The 24306-nt window shown below is 47.6% G+C and overlaps 1 protein-coding gene and 1 non-coding gene across 5 annotated transcripts in view; both read left to right on the top strand.

Annotated features, from left to right (window-relative positions):
• Nucleotides 1–24306, top strand: part of CUX2 (cut like homeobox 2) — a 283634-nt gene that overhangs the window by 126848 nt on the left and 132480 nt on the right. The window lies entirely within an intron of this gene.
• LOC125914961 (small nucleolar RNA U13) lies at nt 3734–3837 on the top strand. The gene has a single exon (XR_007455512.1). It is a non-coding gene; the product is annotated as a small nucleolar RNA U13 (small nucleolar RNA).

The following is a 24306-nucleotide window of genomic DNA, read 5'->3' as shown; positions in this document are numbered from 1 at the left end:
TCACGTTCCAGTTGGGAGAAGCTGACAATAGATACCAATAAAGCCAGGTCATGCAGGGCTTGAGCACAGGAGAGAGTTGGCACATCCTATTCTAATTGCAATGGAAAGCCATTGGAGGATTTTTTTTTTTAATTTTTTTTTTCAACGTTTTTTATTTATTTTTGAGACAGAGAGAGACAGAGCATGAACGGGGGAGGGGCAGAGAGAGAGGGAGACACAGAATCGGAAACAGGCTCCAGGCTCCGAGCCATCAGCCCAGAGCCTGACGCGGGGCTCGAACTCACGGACCGTGAGATCGTGACCTGGCTGAAGTCGGACGCTTAACCGACTGCGCCACCCAGGCGCCCCAGCCATTGGAGGATTTTTAATAGGGAAGTGCCAGTATCTGGTTTATGTTTAAAAGATAAAAGCTTTTTGGGGCGCCTGGGTGGCTCAGTCGGTTGGGCGGCTGACTTCGGTTCAGGTCATGATCTCACGGTCCGTGAGTTTGAGCCCCGCGTCGGGCTCTGTGCTGACAGCTCAGAGCCTAGAGCCTGTTTCAGATTCTGTGTCTCCCTCTCTCTGACCCTCCCCCGTTCATGCTCTGTGTCTCTCTGTCTCAAAAATAAATAAACGTTAAAAAAAAATTTTTTTTTAAAAGATAAAAGCTTTTTTTTTTAAAACAATCACTCTGGGAAAGGAGACAGGGGGAGAAGTTAGAAGGTCAGGTTCAAGGTTTTTGCAGGTGTCTGAACAAGGAATGGTGGGGGATGAGTAACAATTGATTTGATTTGAACTCTATTGTAGAGATCCAGCTGACCAAATGGGCAATCCATTAGTAATGTCTGCCACAGACGGGAGAGGTGACAGTGAGCACTTTAATGCTATATTTGCCATCTCTCTAAGTCATTTTTAGGCTGGTGAAGGGAGCTAGAGAGGATGAAAGGGTCACTCAGAGATAGTAATCCATGGCTTTAGTAACAGCTACAGATATTCCAGGGAAATTTGAAGGAGAATATTCACTGACTGTCCTTGCAGACATTATGGGGAACTTAGGCATAAGATGCCATATTGTCTTAACTAGAGATTGTCCAGGGATCAGTAGAGCAAATGGGACCTTCAAAAGACCGATATTAGACCAAATCCCTGTAGAGATGTGCAGAGGACCAACATGATTCCATAGAGACATACTCAAGGAGGTTCAAAGAGAAGAAGCTAGGCAGAAAGCCATCAGTGGAACCAGTTAATAGGAAAACAGGTTTTAATTATCTCAGGTGAAAACAGAGGATCAGAGACAATCCCCTCTTCTCTCCACCCTACAAATAGGAAGGACTCAGCAGTGTTGGTGGGGGGCAAGAAGATAAATAGCAAATAACCAACTGGAGGCCCCTTTGGGTTGTTTTCTCCTTCTCCTCTTCCCCTTCTCCCACCTCCTCCCCACTCTTCCTCTAAAGCTCTGTCTTCTCTTAAGATCAGACACTTGGCGAAAGTCAGTCATCATGTGATTTAGCAGGGTGAAAAGTCAGCTTGGCATTGGGCAAGGAACTGGATTTGGAGAGGGAAGAGCCACTTGAAAAGCCTGGAGCACCTACATGATGCTGCAAGACTGCAGTATGGGGAGCCCCGTGAATCCTGTTACAAAATATTTTTAAACCATTCAGAATAAGGGAAATTTGGTGAGATTATGATATTGAACAGGGCTCTATGTGTAATGTATAACTTTCTATTTTTAAAAAAGGTATGAGGACAGGCTTTGTGATTATAGTCCAGTCTCTTCAACATCCATTCCTAGGAAGAGTCTAGAAAAACTGTTAAACTATAGTCTCTGTCCTTGTGCCCTTGATTCTCACAGTTGGCTGTGTGGCTTCAGGAGCATCCAGCCCTAGACAAACTTAATTTCCTTCTTTGACACAGGCTGGCCATGAAGATAGAGGGTGCAGGAAATGGGACCCACATGAGGCCTCTACCCCAGCCCCTTCCCCTCAAGCCTGGAGCGAGTCATGCAGACCCCTGGCTCTCAAACCCAACTGATGTTTGGACCCCTTGCTCCTACCCAGAAAGGTGCTGACAGCACCCACCTGGGAACCCAGCCTGGCCTCTCGAGCCAGAATGCTGGGCCAGCTTGGAGAACCCCTGGAGTATCCTATTTTAAAATACTAATTTTCAAGGATACATTTCTCTATAAGCAATATACACATCATCTTTTAAACTGAGACATTAAAGATGAGCACAGAGTGAAAGGTAAATCTCCTCAACTTGTAGCCCCCTTTTGTCTGCTCCGCATTTATTTGTTTTTCCAGGACACTTTAACCATAGACAAGCATACAAGTATAGCCCCTTATTAAAATAGAAAAGAGATTAGGGGATTATTCCTTCCTTCCTTCAATACTTATAAAGTGCCTACTGTATGCTGGGTGCCGAGAATATAGCAATGAACAAAAGAAAAATGGTCTTTCAGGATATGAACAGTCTAGGAGAGGGCTGGGGGGAACTGATGAGAAGCATATAAACAAATAGAATAAAAGAATCACAGATTGTGGTCCTACAAAGCAAATCAACAACGTGCCATGGTAGAGCAGCAGGGGAAGGGGGTATTTAATGGATTATGAAATATAAGGAGTCTGCCATGGAAAGAGGTGTGTGTCTGGATGTGAGGTGTGTTTCCGTGTCTGGGTAGTGTAGGATGTGTCTGGGTACGTGTGTTTTTATCTCTGTGTCTGGGTGTGTGCTTCTTTACCCCTGTGAATATCTGAGTGTCTGGGTTTGTGTGCGTGTCTGCATGTGCACATGTGTGTGGATCTTATCAGAGAGGGTTGTTCTGGGACTGAGAGCTCTTGTGACCAGAGCCAGCGGAGGTTGGAAGTGCAGGGGGAGAGCAGAGCTACACTTAGCTGTGCCGGCTCCTTAGCTACATGGGGGGGGGGGGGGGGGGGGGGGATCTGGGTTTTTGACTCAGTACCCACAGAACTGACAGAAGGCCATCCAAAAGCATTATTAGGGATCTCTCTGAAACAGTATTATGGGGGCAAGCACATGGCCTGGAGGAGGCTGGGTGGGGGTGGAGAATGGTTTGGGCTTCACTAAAAGTGGAGGTGATGGGGCTCACTGGTAGGTGATTTAATGTGGCAGAATGGAATGAATGGAAATGCCTCCCGGACTCCTGGCCTGAGCATCTGGATGGATGTACCACCTTTTCCTGAGATGGGGAAGATGCTGGGAGAAAGAGTGAGGAGCAGACAGGAGCCCAGGGTTCCTTCTTGGCCATGGCAGATCTGAAATGGCCTCCCAGAGGGATGTCAGTTCTTCAGGGGGGTGGGCCATTGGAGCTCAGAGTCCTGTGGCCTGGAAGTGAGTCCTGGGCTGGGTCCTTAGAGGACCTGGCCATGTCCAAGGACCAGCTAGACCACCTTTCCCTGGCTCTGAGGCCCTGAGCAGAGCACCGAAGGCCCCCATCAGTTATGTTAGCACAGCCCTGGGGGGCACTGATGCAAGAAACCATCAGAGGGATGTCTGCTCTGGGGACCTGGCCCCAAACCTTAGCAGCAGGGAGCTGTTTGGAGCTGGGGTATTTGTGGGCCTGGGTCTCCCAGCATCAGAGCTATGGAACAGTAGATCACCTCCCCAGAGGCTGGGACAGGCTTCCCAGAGGCCAGTTTCTGTTACCCTTAGCTCAGAAAGTAAAGGTACATTGCATTGCTAAGATGATCATCTCTTGTGTGCCTTGGTTGAACGTAATCTTTAAAAGCTAGAGCTGATCCTTTTGTAGTTCTTAAGCATGATGATTGGGTGTTCACACTGTTATGTGACACGTGCCTCCCTCAAATCTTGTTAAGACCTTGTCCCATTACCCATCTGACATAAGAAAAAGAAAAAAGCTAAAGCTGCTGAGCATTTTACTGTGTCAGTCCTAACCACCCATAAGCTGAGTTGATCCTTACAACAACCCCTAAGGCAAGTTCTGCAATGATTCCCATTATACAGGTCAGGAAACTGAGGCTCAGCAAAGTAGTGGTTGCACAGCAGTGCGTAGACAGGATTTGAAACTAAGCCAGTCTAACCGCAAAGCCTGTTTTCTTAGTTTTCACATGCTGTGCCAAACGCTTGCTGTAAGTTATCTCTTAAAGTCACAGGTACTCTTCAATGGGGTTACCATTGTACCCATTTTGCAGAGGGGGAAACTGAGGCTCAGAGAGAGGAAACACCTGGGTCAGGATCACACAGCTCTTAAGTGGCAGCACCAGAATTTGAACACAAGAATATAAGAAACCCTGAACTTTCTTTTGAATATGGGACATGCCTCTGACTACCAACCCCTGCCTCCCTCTCTCTACTGGCAGTAAAGGTCTCTTATCCCCCCAGCCCAAAGTGTCCCAATGACCCACTGAGGGCAGGAGACAAGACTCCATCCTTGGGGCTGCCTCAGCAACTTCCTAGGCAGGGCTTTACAAATTAATGAGAAACATCAGAGGTTCGTGGGCTCCCTAGATTATGATGGGACCTGGTAAGACCCCATCTCAAGAGAGGTGGGTTTATCACTGGAGTTCCTGCCTGGAGCCCTTGGTGGGCAGAGGCTGGCACTCATGGTGGACTTAAGTAGCGTTAAAGCCCCTACTTCTGGGACATGAAGTCTAAGCCAGCTCATGGGGGTTTGGGCCACTCTGTCCACTGGGAGACCCCAGTGGTTCGTTAGGACAGTTCTTTCCATCAGAGCATTGATGGGACAACGCTAAAGAGCTCATGAGCAGTGGGGACCCTGTGTGGGATTCACCATTCACTTTAGCATTTATACTTCAGAAAATACGTGTGCACGCATGTGTGGGTGTGTTTCCAACCAGTAGTTGGAAAATCACACCCTGATTTAGAAAATCTACCTACTGAAGCTTCCAGAAGACCCTTGTTTGATTAGCAGAGCTGTTAAGAGTATGGGATTTGGGGTCATGCTACTGAATTCACAACCCAGCTCTGTTGCTTGCTGGCTACCTGGCCTTGAGCTTGACTGCTCTTAACTCTTTAGGTTTTAGTTTTCCCACCTCAATGCATATTTGAAGAAACAAACGAGTGCCTAGAACTGTATCTGGTATAAGCTGTGCACTCAGTTTATGTTAGCTAAGTGCTGCAATTGTTGCTATTGCAGTCTAAAATGAGTTTTTCTGGAAAGGGGCAGATAGTAAACATTTATGCTTTACAGGCCATGTGGTTTTTAACTACTAATCTCTGCCACTGTAACAGGAAAGCAATCATGGACAATATAATATGTACATGTGTAGATGTGGTTTCATCCCAGTAAAACTTCCCTGTGACTTATGTATGAACATGGTGGGGAGAAAAGTCATTTTTCTTCTGGGAGAATGCGACCCTGGGAAAGCCAGCCCTGGTGAGAAAGAAGAACACCTCAGAGGGAAGCAGGGCTAAGAGAGAGAAATCAAACCTTGTCAATATTGTTTGAGCTGCTGGATCTAGCCATGCCTGAAGCTACTCCTGCATTGTTCAGATAGGTGAGCAACAGTTTCCCTTTTATGCTTAAGCTACTTTGAGTTGGGATTCTGCTGCTTACAACCAAGAGTCCTAAATTATATAAGCCTCTGCCCCAGTCGGGTATAACTACTTACCTGCTGGTATCTACTGACTCACTCCCACTCTTCCCTGCCAGGATCAAGTTCATGACACTACCCAAGAGCATCCTTTAGTCACAAATATGTAACTTTCTTTTCCTGTGGGGGCTTAAATAGTTTCATTTTCAAGGTTACATAATCCTTAGCAAGTAGGTGACTTCATTTCCATAAACTTTAGTCCTCTCCTGTAAAATGAAGTTAATCACTGGACCAGTGATTAGGGTGTGTTAAAAGGGTTAATATTTATAAATGCTTGGAACGGTCCCTTGTACCTACTAAGTACTACCTAAGTATCTGCTGTTGCTACTACCTGGAAATGGAGCTCACAGATTCTAGGCATTTTCCTGACAGATGAAGGAGACTATCAGGCAGGGATTGGTCTTTCCATATTCCCAGCACCGGTGCAGGCCTGGTATTGAGTGGGCACTTGGTATTTGTTGAATAAGAGTTAGAACAAGACAAGGCAGTCATGGAGAGTGGAAGTGAGAGACCCGCATGGATTGCGGCAAACTCGGAGGTGTTTGTGATTAGGAGTCAAGCTATAATTGCTTCGGGGATTTATAAAACCTTGAGACACGGAGGAATGTTAGGGGATGCACAAGCAATTTAGGGATTTGAGTGTTTGGGATTTAGGCCTTAGCTACTTAAAGTGTGGTCCACCACGAACCAGTATCAGCATCACTTGAATGCCTGTTGAGAAATGCAGGGACTCGGCCCCACACCGGACCTCTGGAATCAGAATCTGCACTTCGACAAGATCCTGGGTGATTCTTGTGTGCATTAAAGTTTGAGAAGTGGAGAGGACAGGCAGATGCTGCGGACGTGGTCCCTGTGTCTTGAGGGGCTGCTTATGGAGGTGAGGATGTGGGGCATGTGGGCCTGTCAGCTGTTTTGTTAGGAATGCATGCTGGCCTCTGCCGTTTGGCACAGTGGGTCACACCTGCCCAGACACACTGCTGGCCCAGTAAGTGGACTCTGACGTTGCCTCACAGTGGTTTGAGAAAACTACCACCCAGCTTCACTTCTTAAAAGTAAAATGAAAGGTTCCTTGTCCTTCACTCAAACAGTCCCTGCTTTGTAGGCTTGCTAACTTTGTGCAAACAGTAACAGCAATCAGTGATATGTAGCTTGGGATATCATACATGATGTGATTTCTTTTTCCTGATCCTCTTTTATCAACTTAATCCTGACAAAATGTGGATGACTTTTTAAAAATCTTCTAAAGGTGTCTGGATGTCTGTGGTGGGGAGGTCATGGCGGGGGCCAGGTCAGGGTGGGCATGGTGGGTGTGACTGCAGGAGGATCCGCAGAACCAGAGCAGAGACACCTCACCAGGAAAGTGGCCTCCAGATTGAACAGAGGTGGGCACAGGTTTGAGGGGGAGGACACACACTCACTATCACCCATCTTTACCAAAAAGTGAGTATTGTGCTAAACGAAGGTTGGGGACTGGGCCACATGCAGAGAGCGAGCTTCGAAATCCACATGACCTGGGTCCAAATCATAGTGCTGCTGCAGCCTGCTGACTGTGTCATCTCAGGCAAGGAAGTTTGTGTCTCTGAGCCTTGCTATCCTTGTCTAGAAAATGGAGCTAAAATATCGCTGACCTCATAGGGGATGTAGAGTCAGTGAATGCAGTGGTGACCAGAGCTGGCTGATAAGAACCAGCTGTTCTTCCCAGTTCTAGGTGTAGGGTGACGTCACACTGGGAGCTAGAAGTTGACCATGGTAGAAGAATTTACACACGGAAATGGTACACATCAAAACTTCTCTTTTTTTTCCCCAGAGAACTGGTGGTTAAGCATTTACCAGCACGCTACTTGTTAAATGACAAGATGTATTTAAATTGCTATGCGCAATGCTTGGTAGTAGTGGTTATTACTATTATTAATTATAGAACCACAGGGCGCCTCCTTAGCTCAGTTAAGCATCCACCTTTGGCTCAGGTCATGAGTTCGAGCCCCACATGGGGCTCTGTGCTGACAGCTCAGAGCCTGGAACCTGCTTCAGATTCTGTCTCTGTATGTCTCTGTTCCTCTCCTGCTTGCGCTCTCTCTCTCTGTCAAAAATAAACACTAAGAAATTTAATTATAGGACCCTAATATTATATAAATATTAGGGTGGTTTCATGATTGGACATTCCATGTGTTGACTCTGCATTTATTTTAACTGCTCGGAGGCCTTTTCTGCTAATCCTCTGGTCCCTAGCCCTGTCCTGGATAGCTGATACTATTAGCTGAGTTCCAGATAGATGAAGTATCTTACAGCTGCCCCAAATGAACATTTATTGAGCATGGACTAAATGCCAGTTGTTAGGAAAGCACTTTTCATATATGATCTCATTTAATCCCCCAACAACTCTGTGAGGCAGAAACTGTTATAAATCGCACTGTGTAGGCACAGATGGGGCTCATAGAAGTTAGGTGACTTGCCCCAGGTTGCACAGCTGCTCAGTTGAAGGTGCCGGGCTTTGAACCCACGCATTTAACTCCGGAGGCTGTGATTTCAGCAGGTAGATCCTAGAGGTTAAATGTGGAGGGGGCAGGTGCTTGGGTCCTTGGGGTGTGGACCCTCCTTCTTGCTGGGAGGCTTTGGGGATGGGGGTGGGGAGGGTCGAGAAGTCCTGACTGTGTCCGCTTGGCTGATGGCAAACAGTCCGATTTTACTAGATGTGTGCAGGCCGGGTTCTGATTGGCAAGAGGATGTCTCTGTTGGAAGGGAATCTTGGCCACTTGCCTCTTGGCAGCAGGCTCTTGGCTACCACGTGGGCTGCCATGCTGAGGCAGTGAGAATTATTCGGCAACCTTGCCTGGGATAGTTTACAGTGGGCCGGGGGCTCTGCCAGTCTCTCAGACAGGCTGGCAGAGAGAGCAGGAAAGTGAGCGCTGCCACAGAGAAGCCCACACTCAGCTTCTTCGCTGTTCTTCTGCCCCTGTCTGTCTCCATCTCTTGCCATCCCTCAGCCTCTCCCTCTGCCAGGACTTAAGGAGCCAGTAGTACGACAGGTGGTTTGGCAGCAAGGGAAACGACGTCTCCTGTCCCCACAGGCCTGCATTCCCTCAGCTCTACTAAAACTTGAGGCCTTTTGCTTCCATGGCTCCCAGTTTGCCTGAAGATGAAGTTCAAACTCCTTGGTTTGGCTTGAAGACTTCTCATGGTATGACCCCTGCCTCCCGGTTCTTCATCATGCCTCCACAGGAGAGACTCAACTTCTTGTGTTTTCACAGTGTCTAGCCCAGAGCTCACTCAGAACATGTGGTTGAACTTGACTTACTTTGGGATTTGCATTCCTCACCATGACTGTGTCTTAAGGCTGATTTTTCACATGCCAAGTGCTATGCAAGCTTCTAAATATTTTCTGTTCATATCTCATTGACTCATAACCTCACAGGTAGGCCCTGTTTTTCCCCCCATTTTACAGAGTAGGAAACTGTGGCACTGAGACATTTAAATTACATGACCAAGATCATCCAGCTAGGACACGGCAGTGATAGATTTGAACCCAAGTCAGTCCAAAGCTCAAGCAGGCTCGAGTGGGATTTTCCTTAAACCACTTTGTGAGAGCCTGTCACCAGTTCAGTGTCATCACCCCCATCCCCGGCGGCCTTGTCAGCACAACAGCCCGCTTTGCTGGCTCCTCACATCGCCCTAGCTCTGCTGTGTCTACACATCCTTGATGAATTAACCTTGGCAATGCCAGCCTTGCCTTGTCACACCAATAAAGTTAGTGCTTCAGAGAACTAGGTTGTGGAAGGTATAATGTACCCCTCTCTCTACCTGTCTCTTTTTTCCTGCAGATTCCAAGGTTCCTTGGATGTTTAGGAGAAGAGCCAGAATGTTCCTTATGGGAGTAGGATGGGTGTGGAAACAGGAGAGACCCCTGCATTGGTTCCTTCTAAGGGAGACCTCCTCCTTTGGGGAGACCCAAATCTCATTCCATCTGTCGAGGGTGGCCTGTGTGACTCTGCTCACCAGGGGCTTGATTGTCTCAGCATGCCCCCACATTGCTCAACAACAGGACGACATTCCTGTACCAAGGCAGAGGGGAGTCGGATTGCGTTAGCAATTCTCCATCAGACTGTGTCATATTCGGATTGTATTGTATTAGGAGTTGTTTCCACTAATGTGATGAGAAAGTTGCTAATCTGAGAAGACTCCTGCATTGTATTAGGGAAAACAAATATTAATGTGATGCGATGGGAAGTGGCTAATAAGAAACTAAGTTGCTAATATGACACGATGGATCGGTGGGAGGAATTTGGGTCGGGTGCTTGAACTTTTCTGGAATGTGTGATGGGCAGGGCCAGAGGAGGGCAAAATGGCAGGAACTTCGTGTTACAGTCACTCAGAAGTAAGGCTCCATATCTGAGCCTCTTCCTCCCCCACCACACCCAGACCCTCACCCCTGTACTGTGTTGAATAGTGTCCCCCAAAAGTTCTCATCCATGCAGAACCTGAGAATATGACCTTATTTGAAAAGAGTCTCTGCAGATATAATAAGATGAGGTCATACCGCATCAGAGTAGGCCCTGAATCCAATGACTGGCGTGTGAGGAGAGGACGCATAGGGAGAAGGCCCTGTGACTATGGAGGTAGAGATGGGAGCGGTGCAGCCCCAAGCCAAGCAAAGCCCAGGACAGCTGACCGCCACCACAGGCTGGAAGGAGCCAGGAAGCCTCCTCCCCAAGAGCCTTCAGAGGGAGCACGGCCCTGCCAACAGCTGACTTTCAGACTCCCGGCCTCTAGAACTGTGAGAGAATAAATTTCTGTTGTTTTAAGGCCCCCATTGATGGTACTTTGTTATGGTGGCCTGAGGACACTAGCCCCAACCCCTTTCCCAATAACACCCTCAAAAAGGAGAGGCAGGTTCGGCAACATCCCTCTAACTCAGAGACAGCAAAGCAGCTTTGGGGGGGTTCCTCCAGCCCCAGGGCTGGCCTGGCTGCTTGACCAGACCCAGGGGCGAAGGCTTGCTCTCTTTTTCCGCTTTGTTCTTTGCTTAAAGGAAAGAAGCCTCCTTGTTCGCAGGGCGGTTGGCATATGGGCTCCACAGCCTGCTTCGCGGCACGTTAATATGTGATTAAAGGGGTCTTAAAACACCCATTAGTCCCCCCCTGGTATCTAATAGCGCTTTTGGATTTAGAACAGAATATTATTTACTCATTAGCTGATAATAGATCCAGAGTACACGCCGTATGTATGGGGACAATTATTAGAACGTGGGTCTGCACAGAAACCTGGTTCCGCTGCTGTGGCCGGTGGCAAGACAGCAGGGCCCAGAGGGCAGGGGGGTGAGGGGTGCAAAGTGACCCATGGGCCCTCCAAGGAAAATAGAGGGCCTGCTAGATAGAGGTTGTCTGTGGTGGCTTGCTACAGACGGAAGCAAATTCCAGGTACAGACGGTGGGGGGGCACTTGAATGCTTCAGTGGAAGGGGAGGGATTGGTGGTGGTTAGAATTTGAGGTAATCAGTTCCAAGAATTGGGGTGCCAACAATAGCAGGCCCCCACAGTGGTGAAGGATTGAACCTGAGCTTTGGGCCTAAGCCTCCCAGGATGAGATTATTAGTCACATGGCAGCCACCCCCAGAATCACAGAAGTGGGGTGACGTGCCCAGGACACACAGCTGGTAAGTGGCTGTAGTGGAAGCAAACCCAGCTCTTCTGATGACCAGACCTGGGTTCTTCCCAACACTTCTTCGTACCCGCTGCAGAAACTTCTTGGTAATTCAAAGTTTCCCTGTCTCCAATGGAAAGAGGCACTTTAACACTATTTCCTATAATGTTTTGTTTGTTGGAAAGGCGAAAATAGTGGCAGATTGTCCCTCTACAGCGTTTGGGTCCTTGATCTACGGCCAAATGCACTAGAAAGGCTTGGGTGGAGGGAAACAGAATGGAAAGGAGTGTAAATGCCGTGGGAGTTGTTTGGGCATCTCCCAGGAAGCAAGAGGAGGCCCTGGGGAAGGATCAAGGAGTCACAAGATCAGGCCTGTGTCTGGGATCAGCAACTCTGGTGGAGGTCTGAAAATCAGTGGAGGAGGAGTGAGGAGGCAGGGAGAGGCCCGCAAGAGGTTTCACGGTAGCCCTGGTGAAGCCTCACGGGTCTGAACCAGCAGGTGGCAGTAGTATCAGAAGGAGGGAATGGATCCTGGGATACCCCCATCCATAGTGGACATCACAGGTCTCAGTGCCTGGTTTGACTTAGGGGTAAAGAAGATAGCAAAGTCAAGACAACCCCCAGTTTGATGGACAGAGTATAGTGTGTGGGAAGGAAAGTCTCCAGTTTGATAAGCCTGATTTTCAGGTCATCGGTTTGTAGTGATTCTGTGAGCGAATGCATGAACCTCTTATGATGAAAGGCACAGCATAAGCCTGCAGTACAAGCACCAAAGATAGGACTGAGAAAGCACTGAAAAACCTTGCCTTTAACTCAGACTCGCCTAGGCTTTTCTCAGACATGCCAGATGGAAAGACAAGCCGGGCTTGTATGAAGGTGGAGAGGTCTCTCTCCAGCCCAGTGCAAGCAGTTTGAGACTTTCTGCCTCCTGGTTTCCTGTGCAGGGACGGGTAAGCCTCCACCCCATGTCCCTGTTTTATACAGGTGGCCAGGGGGGTTTATATTGAACACATACAGGAAAGGAGCAGGGTGCCCTCTCTGGTGAGTCATTCCATCATGTGCCCACAGAGACACTGAAGAAGTCAGAGATGTTTCCAGCAAGGTCACAACTAGAGGCCAGACATAACCTATGTGTATTGCCCGAATGAAGAATAGGGCTCCCTGATGAAAGCTTAGCAGGTCTCTCCCCACTTTCCTGGGAAGGAGCCAGAGAGAAAGCAGAGCTTGGCAAGTTTGTCCTTTGGTCCATCTTCTCTAGATGCGTGGGTCTACACCTCAGCTAGATAAATAACCAAATAAGTAAACCACTTCCCAGTGGGTGTGTGGCATATGCGTGAGTGTATGTGTGTTTGTGTCTGTATGTGTGTGTTTTAATAAAGCTCACCATGAGCCAGATATCAATTTCTGTCAGAGAGACGCAGAGCATCTGAACCAGAACTAAATAAAAATAAACATTAAACAATTATTGGAATTTAGGCTTATTTAAAAAATCAGCAGGGTTGAGGGAACAAGCCACCCATTAGCGAGGCAGAACTATCGGGCCTTTTAACAACCCGCTGGTTCTTGGCTGCCAGGGAGATTTGGGCTGTACAAGCTGTGGAAACTCCGGATCCTATTGATTAAAGATGATGCGGTAACAGGCCAATTATATCGTCGTGGCTGCTTGCAGTGCTGGCCGACGCTGGCTACCCATTTGTCTTTACAGAAACGGCTTTGTTTGGGGGGCTCTGGGAGGGCAGTTCAGTGTCCCCATCCTGAGCAAAGTATTCTTCCTCCTCTGGTCCCTGCAGTTGGTAGAGGCTCCAATGCCTGAGCTCTCCCGGATTCTTGCATTTTTCTCCTCCCTGTCCCCTCCACAGACATCCATAGTTCATAAGGAACCTGTGTCTTGTCAACCAAATCAATGCAAATAACCGGTGAGCGTTTCTCGACTTTTCAGTAATAATTGATCTTCCCAGAACTGATAGCATTTGGAAAACATAAGTAAGGAGAGCAGCAGCGAGCCAGATGTCCACGTTAAGAGAATATAATTGCTCTGAGTTATAGGAAAGGAAGTGATTTCCCTTCTAGCTTTAGCTCCAAGAGAGCAGAACAAACTGCCATGGAGCATCAAGAAGCTTCCAGTAAACTCAGGGCTTCATACAGACTCCGTCTCTCAGCCTGTAGATTCAGACGACTGTGGGACAGGGATCTTCCAAGCTGACAGGCAGATTTCCTGCTTGCAGTTTTGTCAGTCTCTGGGTTTTTATTTGGAAGCTTTCTGCACAGTCACTGTTGGGGAAGGAGAGAGAGTTTGCTGTTCTTCGGGGGGGGTGGTCCAGCTTAGCCACTGTGCTGTTCATCCACTGGATGGGAATCTCCTCTCTGCTGGTTTGCCTTTCTCCCCCCCTCCCCTTCTTTCTAATTTGATGGTCATTTCCAGGCACTGCTGTAATTGGTCCCTGACTTGACTGGAGTGATATTTAGAAGGTCAGACATCAGATGGGGTTGGGGGTATTCTATGGATTGGTGGATGGCGAATAGGATTCCCAGGGTTGTTTTCTTTATGAACGTCTATCATTCTTCCGGGACGCCTTCATTTGTTCTCCATGCATTTATTTATCTGTTCATCCAACACATAGCTACTGAGCACTTGCTCTCTGCCAGGCACAATTACTTGCTGGGGCACATTGGTACCTGCCCTCATGGAGGAAGCTTCTAGTCTAGCTATGAAGAGACACAGACGTGAAACAATTAATTATTACATCATAATTGCAGGGAGTAGGGACCCAAGACAGTAAGAACCTGACCTTATCTTGGGGGTGCTGGTCTTAAGGAAGTAATGCCTAAGCTGAACCTTGACACGGGGTAGGACTGACCTAGGCCAGTGGTTCTCAGACTTGAGTGTGCATCAGAAGCAGCCGGAGGAGGACTGGTTGAAAAGATTGCTGGGCATCACCCCCAGAGTTTCTGATTTATCAGGTCTGGAGCTGGTCTAAGAATTTACATTTCTAATAAGGTCCCAGGTGACACTGCTGCTGTTGTCTAAGGACCACACTTTGGGAACCACCAAAGTAGGCAAAAGACTGGAAGGAGAGAGCGTCCAGGTAGTGGGAATTGTGGAAGCAAAGGCCATATAGTTGGCTTGGCACTTTCCAGGCCCAGAATAAGGGGCAGAATGGTAGGAGCAAAGTAAAGAGGACTGTGGAGAGATGTGCTAGAGGAAAGCATAGGGTCCTGGCCCCATAGGGCTTGCAGGCTGACCTGGAAAGTTTGGATTTTATCTGAAATTGGATGGGAAGCCTGGGCAGGTTTTAAGCAGGAAAGTGCCAGCATCCAGTTTGTATCTTGAAATCCTCTCTCTGGCTGCCAAGGCAGGAAGGGGATGGTGGAAGAGTGGCTTGCATGAAGCCAGGGAACCTCACGAAGAGGCTATGCAGGTATCCAGCTGGGAATTGGAGGTCGCTAGACCCGCTGGTGTCACTGGGCATGAAAGCATGGACATGTCTGAGAGTGTTTGAGTCCAGGCATCCCCTTCCTGGAAAGCCTTCCTGATCAGTTTGAATCCACCCATCAATCCCTGAAACCTGATTTCTTACCTGAAGAAGTCATATGTTGACACTGACCTTATCAGTTCCTTGAGGGCAGGTCTGTGTGTGTCATATCTGCTCACACACTGAGGCATGGTTGGATAACAACAAATACCTTATCATAATTGGCAGGTCATGAACATTTGTTTACCAGCTAGGGTCACATCTGTTACCTCACTGGATTTTCCAAATACCCTGAGCAAAAGGTGGAATTGAACCCATTTTTCAAATGAGGCAAATTGAGGTTCAGAAAGGACAGGAGATGCTCCCAAGCTCACCCAGCTGAACTGAAAGAAAGGCAAGATTCTCACTCAGGCCCAGAGTGCCCTCTGGTGAACAGACTAAAGGAGCCATGACACCTCAACCCTTAGACAGTCACCAAATTTCCCTTAGTAAGTATCAAGGGCCTTACTCAAAGTGACAGGGCCAGTCCACCAGAAATATTAAATAGGTATAGAAGAAATTGTCATTTTTTTTGGAAATAAAAAATGGTCAAATAGCAGTTTCCTATAGTTCAACCTAAAACAAAGCATGCAGGGGAAATGTTGCATTTCTAGAAAATTCTGCTGCAGCATGAAGGATAGGAGTTGCAACGTAGTCTAAATTGTCTCTGAAAGCAGCTTCCCACACACACGGAAGCTGATGAGGGGGCCGTACAGGGATGCAGCATCTTAGAATCAGTCTATAATGCAATCAATTTTGTATATCCCTGGTGAAACAGCAACATTTATTTAACGTCTTTTATAGAGCAGCTGAGTTTTATCACAAATCACATTCCATTTCTATTCAGCTGGGACTCCTTGAAGGCTAAAATGCACTTACTTTTCTCGGAGGAAATTTACCAATTCCTCAATAAAGACCCATTTGCCTCTGTATGTAAAATTGACACATTTATTGAATATTAAACATTTAAGGTTTTTTACCCAGCTCCCCCACCCCCTCACCCACACCTTTTTCCACTTTTCCACAAAGCTTCCCAGTCATTAGGGAGTTCCTCAAAGTGGCAAGAAATGGGTATTTTCGTGCAGAAATGGCTGACATTTAAATTTGGGTCATTCTTATCAGTGGGAAATGGTCAAGTTATGTCATAAATGTATAGGGCGACATCCAGTGCCTCGGAGCAGCCCCTTTAAGCCCTGTGCTTTTCCCCTGTCATTGTGGCTGGCTTGGTAGTCTTGGTCACGCAGCAGTACTGTGTTGAGTTTGCGACAAAAGTTTTTTTGTCCATACTTGTAACGTTTGCAGAAGGCAGGGGCAGCCTCCCTGACAATAAATTGTGCTAATTAGCATGAGGGCCTATTAATAAAGCGAGTTTTCTTTCATCCATGTTCCTGAATGGTCGGGGACATCAATTAAAGTGTGCGCTTGGGACAAGGTCTTTTCACTGCCGGTTGCAGTGTTTTTGTTTAAAAAAATAAGCAGGGGGCTGGGCCATTTAGGGAACTTGTTTTTGTGTCCTTAACATGGGAGAGGGCTGAACTGTTGAACTTAGGTCTCAAATGCTGGGTCCAGATTTTCTGACTGATTCTAAATCAAGGCAGTGATAAGTCGGGTGGGTCCTTGGCCCTGGGGTTGGGGCTGTGCTTTCAGAGTGAAAGGAGAATTGTTGTATTTGAGGAGTATCTTCCAAATGAGGTTTAAAACCCACCAGACACAGGTTTTGAACTGGTAACTTGCCCTCTTACCAGCTTTGTGAGCTCAGACAGGTGATTTACCTCTTTCCACCTTAGGCAGGGTTAAATGAGATAATCCATGGAAGGTTCCAGAAGGAACCTCAAACTTCATTGCTGTCCTGGGAACTTTATCCGGTGTCAGGTTTGTATGGAAAAAGAAAGGTCATTGCATCCAGCTCCCTGTTCTAGGCTTGATTTCCCTTCCACAGAGCCCAGCAGTTAACCATTTACACGGGGAATCCTTTAAGGACTGGGAACTCACTTATCGCTATCAGGGCTGTCTGTCTTCCTTACGGTGACCTGAAACCTGCTTGTGTGTAACTTCCTCTGCCCATAGGGGTCTGAGCTCCTCTCCTGTTTTTCAAATATGTAGAGGTGCCCCTTCTCTGAGTCTTCTGTTCTCCAGGGTAAATTTCCCCCCAGCTCTGGGTGTCTCAGCCTCACACACGACTGACATTTTGGACCATATAATTCCTTGTTATGGGCTGTTCTTTGCATTGTTAGATGGTTAGCAACACCACTGGCCTCTACCAGCTAGATGCCAGCAGTAGCACCCTCCAGTGTGACAGTGCAGAAGTATCTCTAGACCTTGCCAGATGTGCCCTGGAGGCCAAAATCACCCCCCCCCCCGCCACACACACACAAACACATTGAGAAGCATTGTTCTAGAGTTTCTGGTTCTCCCCATCCTGGATGCCTTTAGCCAGACATGACACCTCACCTAGGAGGCTTTCACATCCTTACGTTTGAATCCCCTCTGGCATGTCACATTCCTGTGGTTTCTGCCTCTGAAATGTTTTTGGTGCCGTTGGGAGCAGAGCCCACTTTTGCCTGGCACAAGCTGAAGCTGAAAACCCAAAAGCAAACATCAGGAGAAACCAAAATAAAATCACCCTTTTTTTTTTTTTTTTTTTGTCTGCAGCTGTCTCTGCAAAAGGCACATACCACCAGGACTGGAGGGTGACTGGGCCTTCCTTGTTAGAACCTCTCTTTTGAGAACAGGAATGATAAGGTCTGAATGTATCCCATAACTTTGATCTGAACGGGCAGAGCCACCTTTTCAGAACAGAAGGTCAGTGAAGGTTTCTCACTGCAGCTGGTTCCAGGTCTGGGTTAGCATTCTGGCTTTGCCACTGACTGACTACACCTTGGAACCTCAGTTTCCTCATCTGTATAATGGGTATAAAAGCAACACTGTCTCAAAGGGTTGTTGCCACGATTCAAAGGATTGACTCATGTAAAGTGTCCAGTGAATAGTAATCAACCAATAAATAAGAGCTACTATTTTGTGTTATTGCTGTTGTTTGCAAATAAGAAACACACATCCAAGGAATGAGAATAATTCACTTAAAGTCAACTGGCAGGTCAGTGTGAAAACATTGGGTTGAGCGTCTTTTTTCTGAAGACTCCAGGGTTTTTTGCAAAGTCTGTCTGTGCATACGAGGAGATTCGAAGATGATCCATTTTATGTGATTCTCACCCCATTAACAGCCCGCGGTTTTGCCAGAATATCCTCTTTTCACTTTCATTTTAAAAACCAGCCAGTGTAATAAATCTTGCCCCGAAATCTCAGCAGCACATCTCGGCTGGAGTGTATGATAAATCTAATATACTGTGGCCTCTCTGTATGAGATACCCCTTCACAAATCTGTATTTTTGGCGGACAGCCCCATGGTCTGGCAGGATTATGATTTGCTCTTGGTTTGACAAGTCCAGCCCTCTGACTGGGTCATCTTTGTTTCACAACTTCCATGGCTCCAGCGTGGACCCATGACCCCATCCCCTCTCTGTAACCTTTCCTTCCTTCCTTCCTTCCTTCCTTCCTTCCTTCCTTCCTTCCTCTCCCTCCCTTGCTCTCCTTCTCTCTCTTTCCTACAAAACCACAGTTTTAGCTACCCACCCCTGTCCCCACGTTTCAAACAGGGAACATACTTAGAACTGGATCTGAATTTGAAGAGTACACATCTGGAAAGGGAAAAGGACACTGGAAATTCAACATGTACCTGGATTCTTTTTATGGGGAGTTGGAGCACCCCATGGTTCTGCCACATGTGGACCATGTTGCCTTGAGGGACACTGAAAAGGCAGGGGTCCCCACTTTGATCATTCAACATTTCTTAAGTGCCTACTCTGTGGCTGGGTATACAAAGGTGAACAGAGTTGGGTACAATGGGAAAAGTAGACGTTTATGATATGGTTACCTTGTAACAAAGTCAAATTATTTATGCCTGTGCTGAGGGTTCTGACTGGGAAATGCAGGGGCTCTGGAGCCCCAGCAGAACATTCCTGAAGAAGTAGCATCTTGGAAATGGTGGGCATTTACCAGGCTCAGGAAAGAGCTCAGGCTCTGAGGCAGGGAAGGACACAAGGAGATCAGTGGTCACTGCAGGGAGACTGAGAGGGAAGCTGGGCAAAGCCTGTGCAGGAAGTTTCTCTGACTGCCTGGTAATAGTGGAACCTGGGAGCCTTGTGAGGACCTGTGAACTCCCCTCGTCTCCTCCCCTCCTGGCAAGCCCCTGGGAGGCCAGGAAATAGCCCCCAAAGGCTTCAAGGACTGTGGAATGTATGTTAGTCCTAGCTCCACCCCTACTGATCTGCTTAAATCACTTTCTCTCTCTGAGCCTCAGTTTCCTCATCTATAAAATGGTAGTAATAACAATAAGCCCTCCTCCCCAGACAGGTGTTACAAAGATAAATCAAGAGAATGCATATAAGGTGCACAGATCAGAGATCAGTTTCTGGCATTAAATAAGTACCCAGGAGGGGTGCCTGGGTGGCTCAGTCAGTTAAGCATCCGACTGTTGATTTCAGCTTAGGTCATGATCTCACTGTTTGTGGTTTTAAGCCCCGCATCAGGCTCTGTGCCGACAGTATGGAGCCTCTTGGGATCCTCTCTCTCTCTCTCTCTCTCTCTCTCTCTCTCTCTCTCTCTTTGCCCCTCCCCTACTCTCACTCTCTAAAATAAAATAAAATAAAATAGGAGCCAAGAAATGTTAACAATTAATTCTGTTTACTAGCATTGTGACTTGGGAAGACTAAGTTTATCTCTTTGGGTCTCAGTTTCCTAATCTGCAAAATGGGGATGATAATTATACAACTGGAATAAATGAGTTTGAACAGTGACTGGCGTAGAATTTGGGCTAATAGCATTGGCTGTTACCACTGCTACTATTACTGTTGTTGTTGTTGTTGTTGTTGTTGTTGTTGTTACTATTCTATTTCTTGTAGCTTCACATAGCATGTGGTTGATCTTCAGGGGGCCCATGGTTTTTATCCTCGTTCTGAATGCCACCATGTTAGACATGTCTCCCCAACTGTTCCCCTCCACCATGTGCTCCACCTTCCAGACCCTCTCATGTGCCCCACTGCATCCCACACAGAATTCCAGCCCCACAGCCTGCCACCCACTGGCCCAGCTGTCTCATGACCCTCTTGAGTCAGTGTTCTCCCTCCTCTTGGACACTGAGCTCATCCAAATGAGAAGAATCCTAAGGGACCCTTGTGATCACTCTTTGAAGAGGACCTTTTCTGCACCACAGCAGACCCCAGAGATGGGTATCATCAGCCCCACTTGGCAGGTGGGGAAACTGAGGCACAGAGGGGAACCGTCATGCTCTCAGTCTTTCTGGTACTTGCAGGCTGCTCGCCACTGCAGAAGCATGCACTCCCCTCCTTTCCCCTCCTCTGCTTTCACAGAGGCCAAAATGCCGTCTTCCAATACATCTCTCCTCGGGCTCATGACAAGAACAGATCTTTTTAAAGAGATAGAAACAAATTTTGCAGATCCTTGAGAGTTGATTCTCTCATCCCTGGAGTCTGCAGACCTCTGCCAAAGAAGCCTTGACATGTGGCATTCAAATCTGGGCCATGAGATGATCTTCCAGCTGCCAGCTATCTCTGCAGAAGAGAATCTGGGCCTTCACCACAGGCCAAGTTATAATTTCTTTGGATTAGTGTCAACATGGAAGAGCAAAAGGAATAGTCCAAGGGACCCCAGTTTGAAAAAATGCTGCATTTGGTTGGCATATTCCAGAACTTTCTTCATCTCTGTCTTGCAGGATCCAGAACAAAGGTCTGGTGGAATGGAGGCCTCCCAGGCCTCCCCTTTCTTGGACCTCTCAGCCCTTACACGGCTGGGTTCTGGGGAAAACAGTCCTCACCCAGGCTTCCTGGGCACTGGGGCCACCTCGTCTCCTTGAAGTGAGAAGGCCAGTGGGCGAGGCTCTTCCGTGTTATTGAGGGAAGAAATACAGCCCAGAACCCTTTCTGTAAAAGTAACCTCCCGGCTCCTCCTTTATGGGTGAGGCAAAGTGCTTAAAATGCTTAGGGGGAATAAACAGCTTTTAATGAAGTTACATTGCCACATAATGGGCATCATAAAATTGCCTTCATACTGCAGGGTCCCAGGATGGCATTTATTATCGACTGTGCCGGAACAGCCTTTGCAGAGCTCCGGTAGCTGCAGAGAGAAGACTGCAAAAGTCTCCTTAAATTACCTGATTGAAATAACCGGCGGAATATTCCGTGGGGCTGCCGCGTGCCAGGGAAGCCGCCTTTGGGGTGGTCTGTCAGAGGCGGTTTGCGCATTCTGAAGAACACAGGAGTTTCATTGCAGCAAAACAGATGTTCATCTTGTTTCTCCATCGGCTGTTTGATGAGAAATTTATTGCTCTTCCGCTGGGCAGGAGCCCCTCTCGGCTGTGGAGTCTATTAGGCAAGCCAGCAGCTGGCGGGAAGCCAAGGTGAGGCTGTTTTGATGAAACCCATGAAAAGCCTTGGCTTGGAGGCGCCGGTAATAATGCACTGGCTAGACTCTCCTGATTGGGCCATTGATTGGCCTGATTTGATTTATTGATCAATACCCTCAAATTTGGCGTCTGAGAAGCTGCACTAATCTTTAACTGTTGTGAACATCTCTACCTGCTGGAGAATTAGACCCTGATAAGGAATGTATGAAAGGAATCGGGGCTTATCTTAATCACACACCGGGCCCCAGCACTGCCCGCGCCGGCAAGGGCCCCAGTGCACCGCGCCCCATCGCCAGGCAGGCTGGCGCAGATCTATAAATTGATGGAATTCAAAGCCTCCAGCATCGATTACCGTTATAACAAACAGTGGTGCACAGAATGTCTGATTATTTTTAGACAAAGATTCTGTTCTCTCAGCAGCAATTTTGCTGAGGCTGTCACTGTGTCAGATGTCTACTGTTGATTGCAATTAGATGCAATACAAAAAAAAATTAAACTATCTGTATCCTTAGTCTTATTTCCAGTTATTAAATCTCTCTCTTTGTTTGCCGTTTCCTCATGATATCTACAGCTGGATGAAATATTTGGTTGGCAGGAGAAATCCTTGTAATTCAGCGGGAGTGCAGTGGCCCGCCGGCTCATTGGATTATCTCTGATGGGGTGCACATAATCTCAGGGGGAGGGAAGTTGAGTGTGTGTGTGTGGGGGGGTGTTATATCTGTTTAAAAGTGTGCAGTGTGAAGGCTTGATGCAAAAAAACGTTTCAGGGCAGGGTGGGGTATAAAAAGCAATCTCCAAAGCTCTCCAGAATGCCTGTATTTTTAGTTCTCCTTGTTTCATTCCACATCAGGCAGGTCCTAACCAGGGATGCATCCCCATTGATGAGTGGGGAGGGAGGGAAGGTTTTCCAAGCAACCGAGCTCAAAGGTTGGCGCCACTTGAAATAATTAATTCCTCCAAACAGAGACCGCACTTGGGACCCCTTCCGCACTCAATCATACCTGAAGAGCGGGCTCCAGGTAATTGTGGGTATGAACAAATTAGGCATTCCCTTTTACATGCAGCGCAGCGGCCAGCATCCTGGCGTTGGGCACGTGCATCCATCATCTTGGCGCTCTCCAGTTGATCTCTCATCTCAGAGCCATTAGCCCCAGCGTCCTTGATGGTGGAACAGCTGTAAACCTGAGACCATCGTGGGGTGGCCGAGTCTGACGATTCGTTATTTGATGGGATGGGGAAAAAGGCTCAGGCGCCAGTGCCAAGGCCTTCCAGTTCCCAGAAGCCAGCTCTGCTTGGAATTGGCAGCTGCCAGCTAATTTTAGAAAGTTCATAGTGGAGGATGGTCTAAGCTCCCCGAGGGCAGGGTAGAGGTCGGTAATAGGCAGAATAACACCTGCCCCAGATCCTATGCCAAGCACTTCCTTCTAGATGCACCTTTCTCCTTCAAGCTGCCCGATTACCTTAGGAAGTTGGTAATAACTATACCTGTTAATAGATGCAGAAACTGAGGCTCCCAGGCATTGAGCGGCTTCCCCAAGATTACAGAGCTAAGAAGTGGCGAGGCTGAAAGTCAAGTTCAGGTTGGTTTCTGGAGTCTTGGCTCTTAGCCTCAGTGGAGAATACTCAATAAATATCTGTTGAATGAATGAATGAATGAATGATGCATGTACCTCCAGTGGGGACTCCACTGGGCACTTGGATAGCCAAGGATGGCAGGCCATCTTTCCAGGGGAGAAAGAAGAAACCAGAAGTATAGAAATTTCAATGATCTCCATGGGGAGACCTGGTGTTTGGGCTTCCAGGACTCCTGGGAACAGCTTCTGCTTTATCCTTATGGGCACAGAGTTGTGCCCAGGCTCCAATTCCTTCAGTTAGAGGAACAAGTTTGAGGTCACCAGGAAGCTTCCATGCAAAGAAATCTCAGGGCTGAGAGGTCCATCAGTAGGAAGGGGCAATAATGGGGTCTCGGAGGCAGGGAGAGCTCATTGATCACCTGGCTGGGAGCCAGTCAACCTCTGACCAGGATAACACAGTGGTTAAGAGCTTGAACCCTGAAGTCAGGTAGACCTTGGTTCAAAGCCCAGCATCATCACATTCTTAGCTCTGTGTGACCTTGGGCAAGCAATTGAACCTCTCTGGGCTGCACTTTCCCAATCCTCAAATAGGGCTGATAATAAGACCTCCCTATCCAGGTGACTGTGAGGACGAAGTGAGGTAATACATGTCAGCCCAGACAGTGTGCCTGGCACATGCTGTTTGATGGCGATGACCATCAGTCTAAGGCATTCAGAAACACCCAGCAGCCACCATGGACATTTGTGACCAACAAGCTCATTTGGCTCAAGAAGAATTCCAGGCCAAGGAAAGAGGTGTCAAGTAACTTCTCTGAAATCACAGAGCAAGTCCATGGCACATTCAGCATCTTCCTTGTCACCTATTCACCCTCTTCTGGACATATTCCCATTGTGCATGCCCCTCCCCTTTTTCCCTTTCACATCCCTGCTGCCCCGACACTCTGATAAAAGTGTGCCTAGTAGTCTCGGCATAGTTGTGGGGACAGGCAGTCCCTCATGTGGTTGGTGGGAGAGACAATCAATGCGGTGCCTTTGGAGGGCGGGCTGGCAGCCTCTACCACATTTACAAATGTGTCTGCCCTGTGACCTGGCCCTTCTCTATCTGAGAAATTACCCTCTGACATAACCCACACAGGGGCACCAAGATGAATGTCTTCATACATTGGTGCAGTGTGGCGTGGGTAGTAATAGCTAGAGCCCAGAAATAACCTAAGTGTCCATGAGTGAGGGACCAGCTGCATAAAATAAGGCACCTCCACACAGAGTACTCTGTGGCTGTAAAAACGAAGCCAGATGCTCTTTACGTACCGATGAAAGGAGCAGGCAAGATAAATTCAGTGAAAGTGGCAAGTTGCAGAACATGGTACGTAGCATGCTGTATCTGAGTAAAACAAAAGAGAAAGGTTATTCTTGCTTGTGTGCTTGAATATGAATAGAATATCTTTGAAAGGACACAGAATGATGGTGGGCACCTCTGATAGAACAGATAGAACACTGTTGAATATTAAACCTTTCTGTGCTGTTGCAGGATTTATC

The sequence above is a fragment of the Panthera uncia genome, assembly GCF_023721935.1.
Source record: "Panthera uncia isolate 11264 chromosome D3 unlocalized genomic scaffold, Puncia_PCG_1.0 HiC_scaffold_8, whole genome shotgun sequence".
Classification (NCBI taxonomy): Eukaryota; Metazoa; Chordata; class Mammalia; order Carnivora; family Felidae; genus Panthera; species Panthera uncia.
The sequence above is the reverse complement of the archived record's forward strand: the minus strand, read 5'-3'. Positions and strand labels throughout refer to the sequence as shown.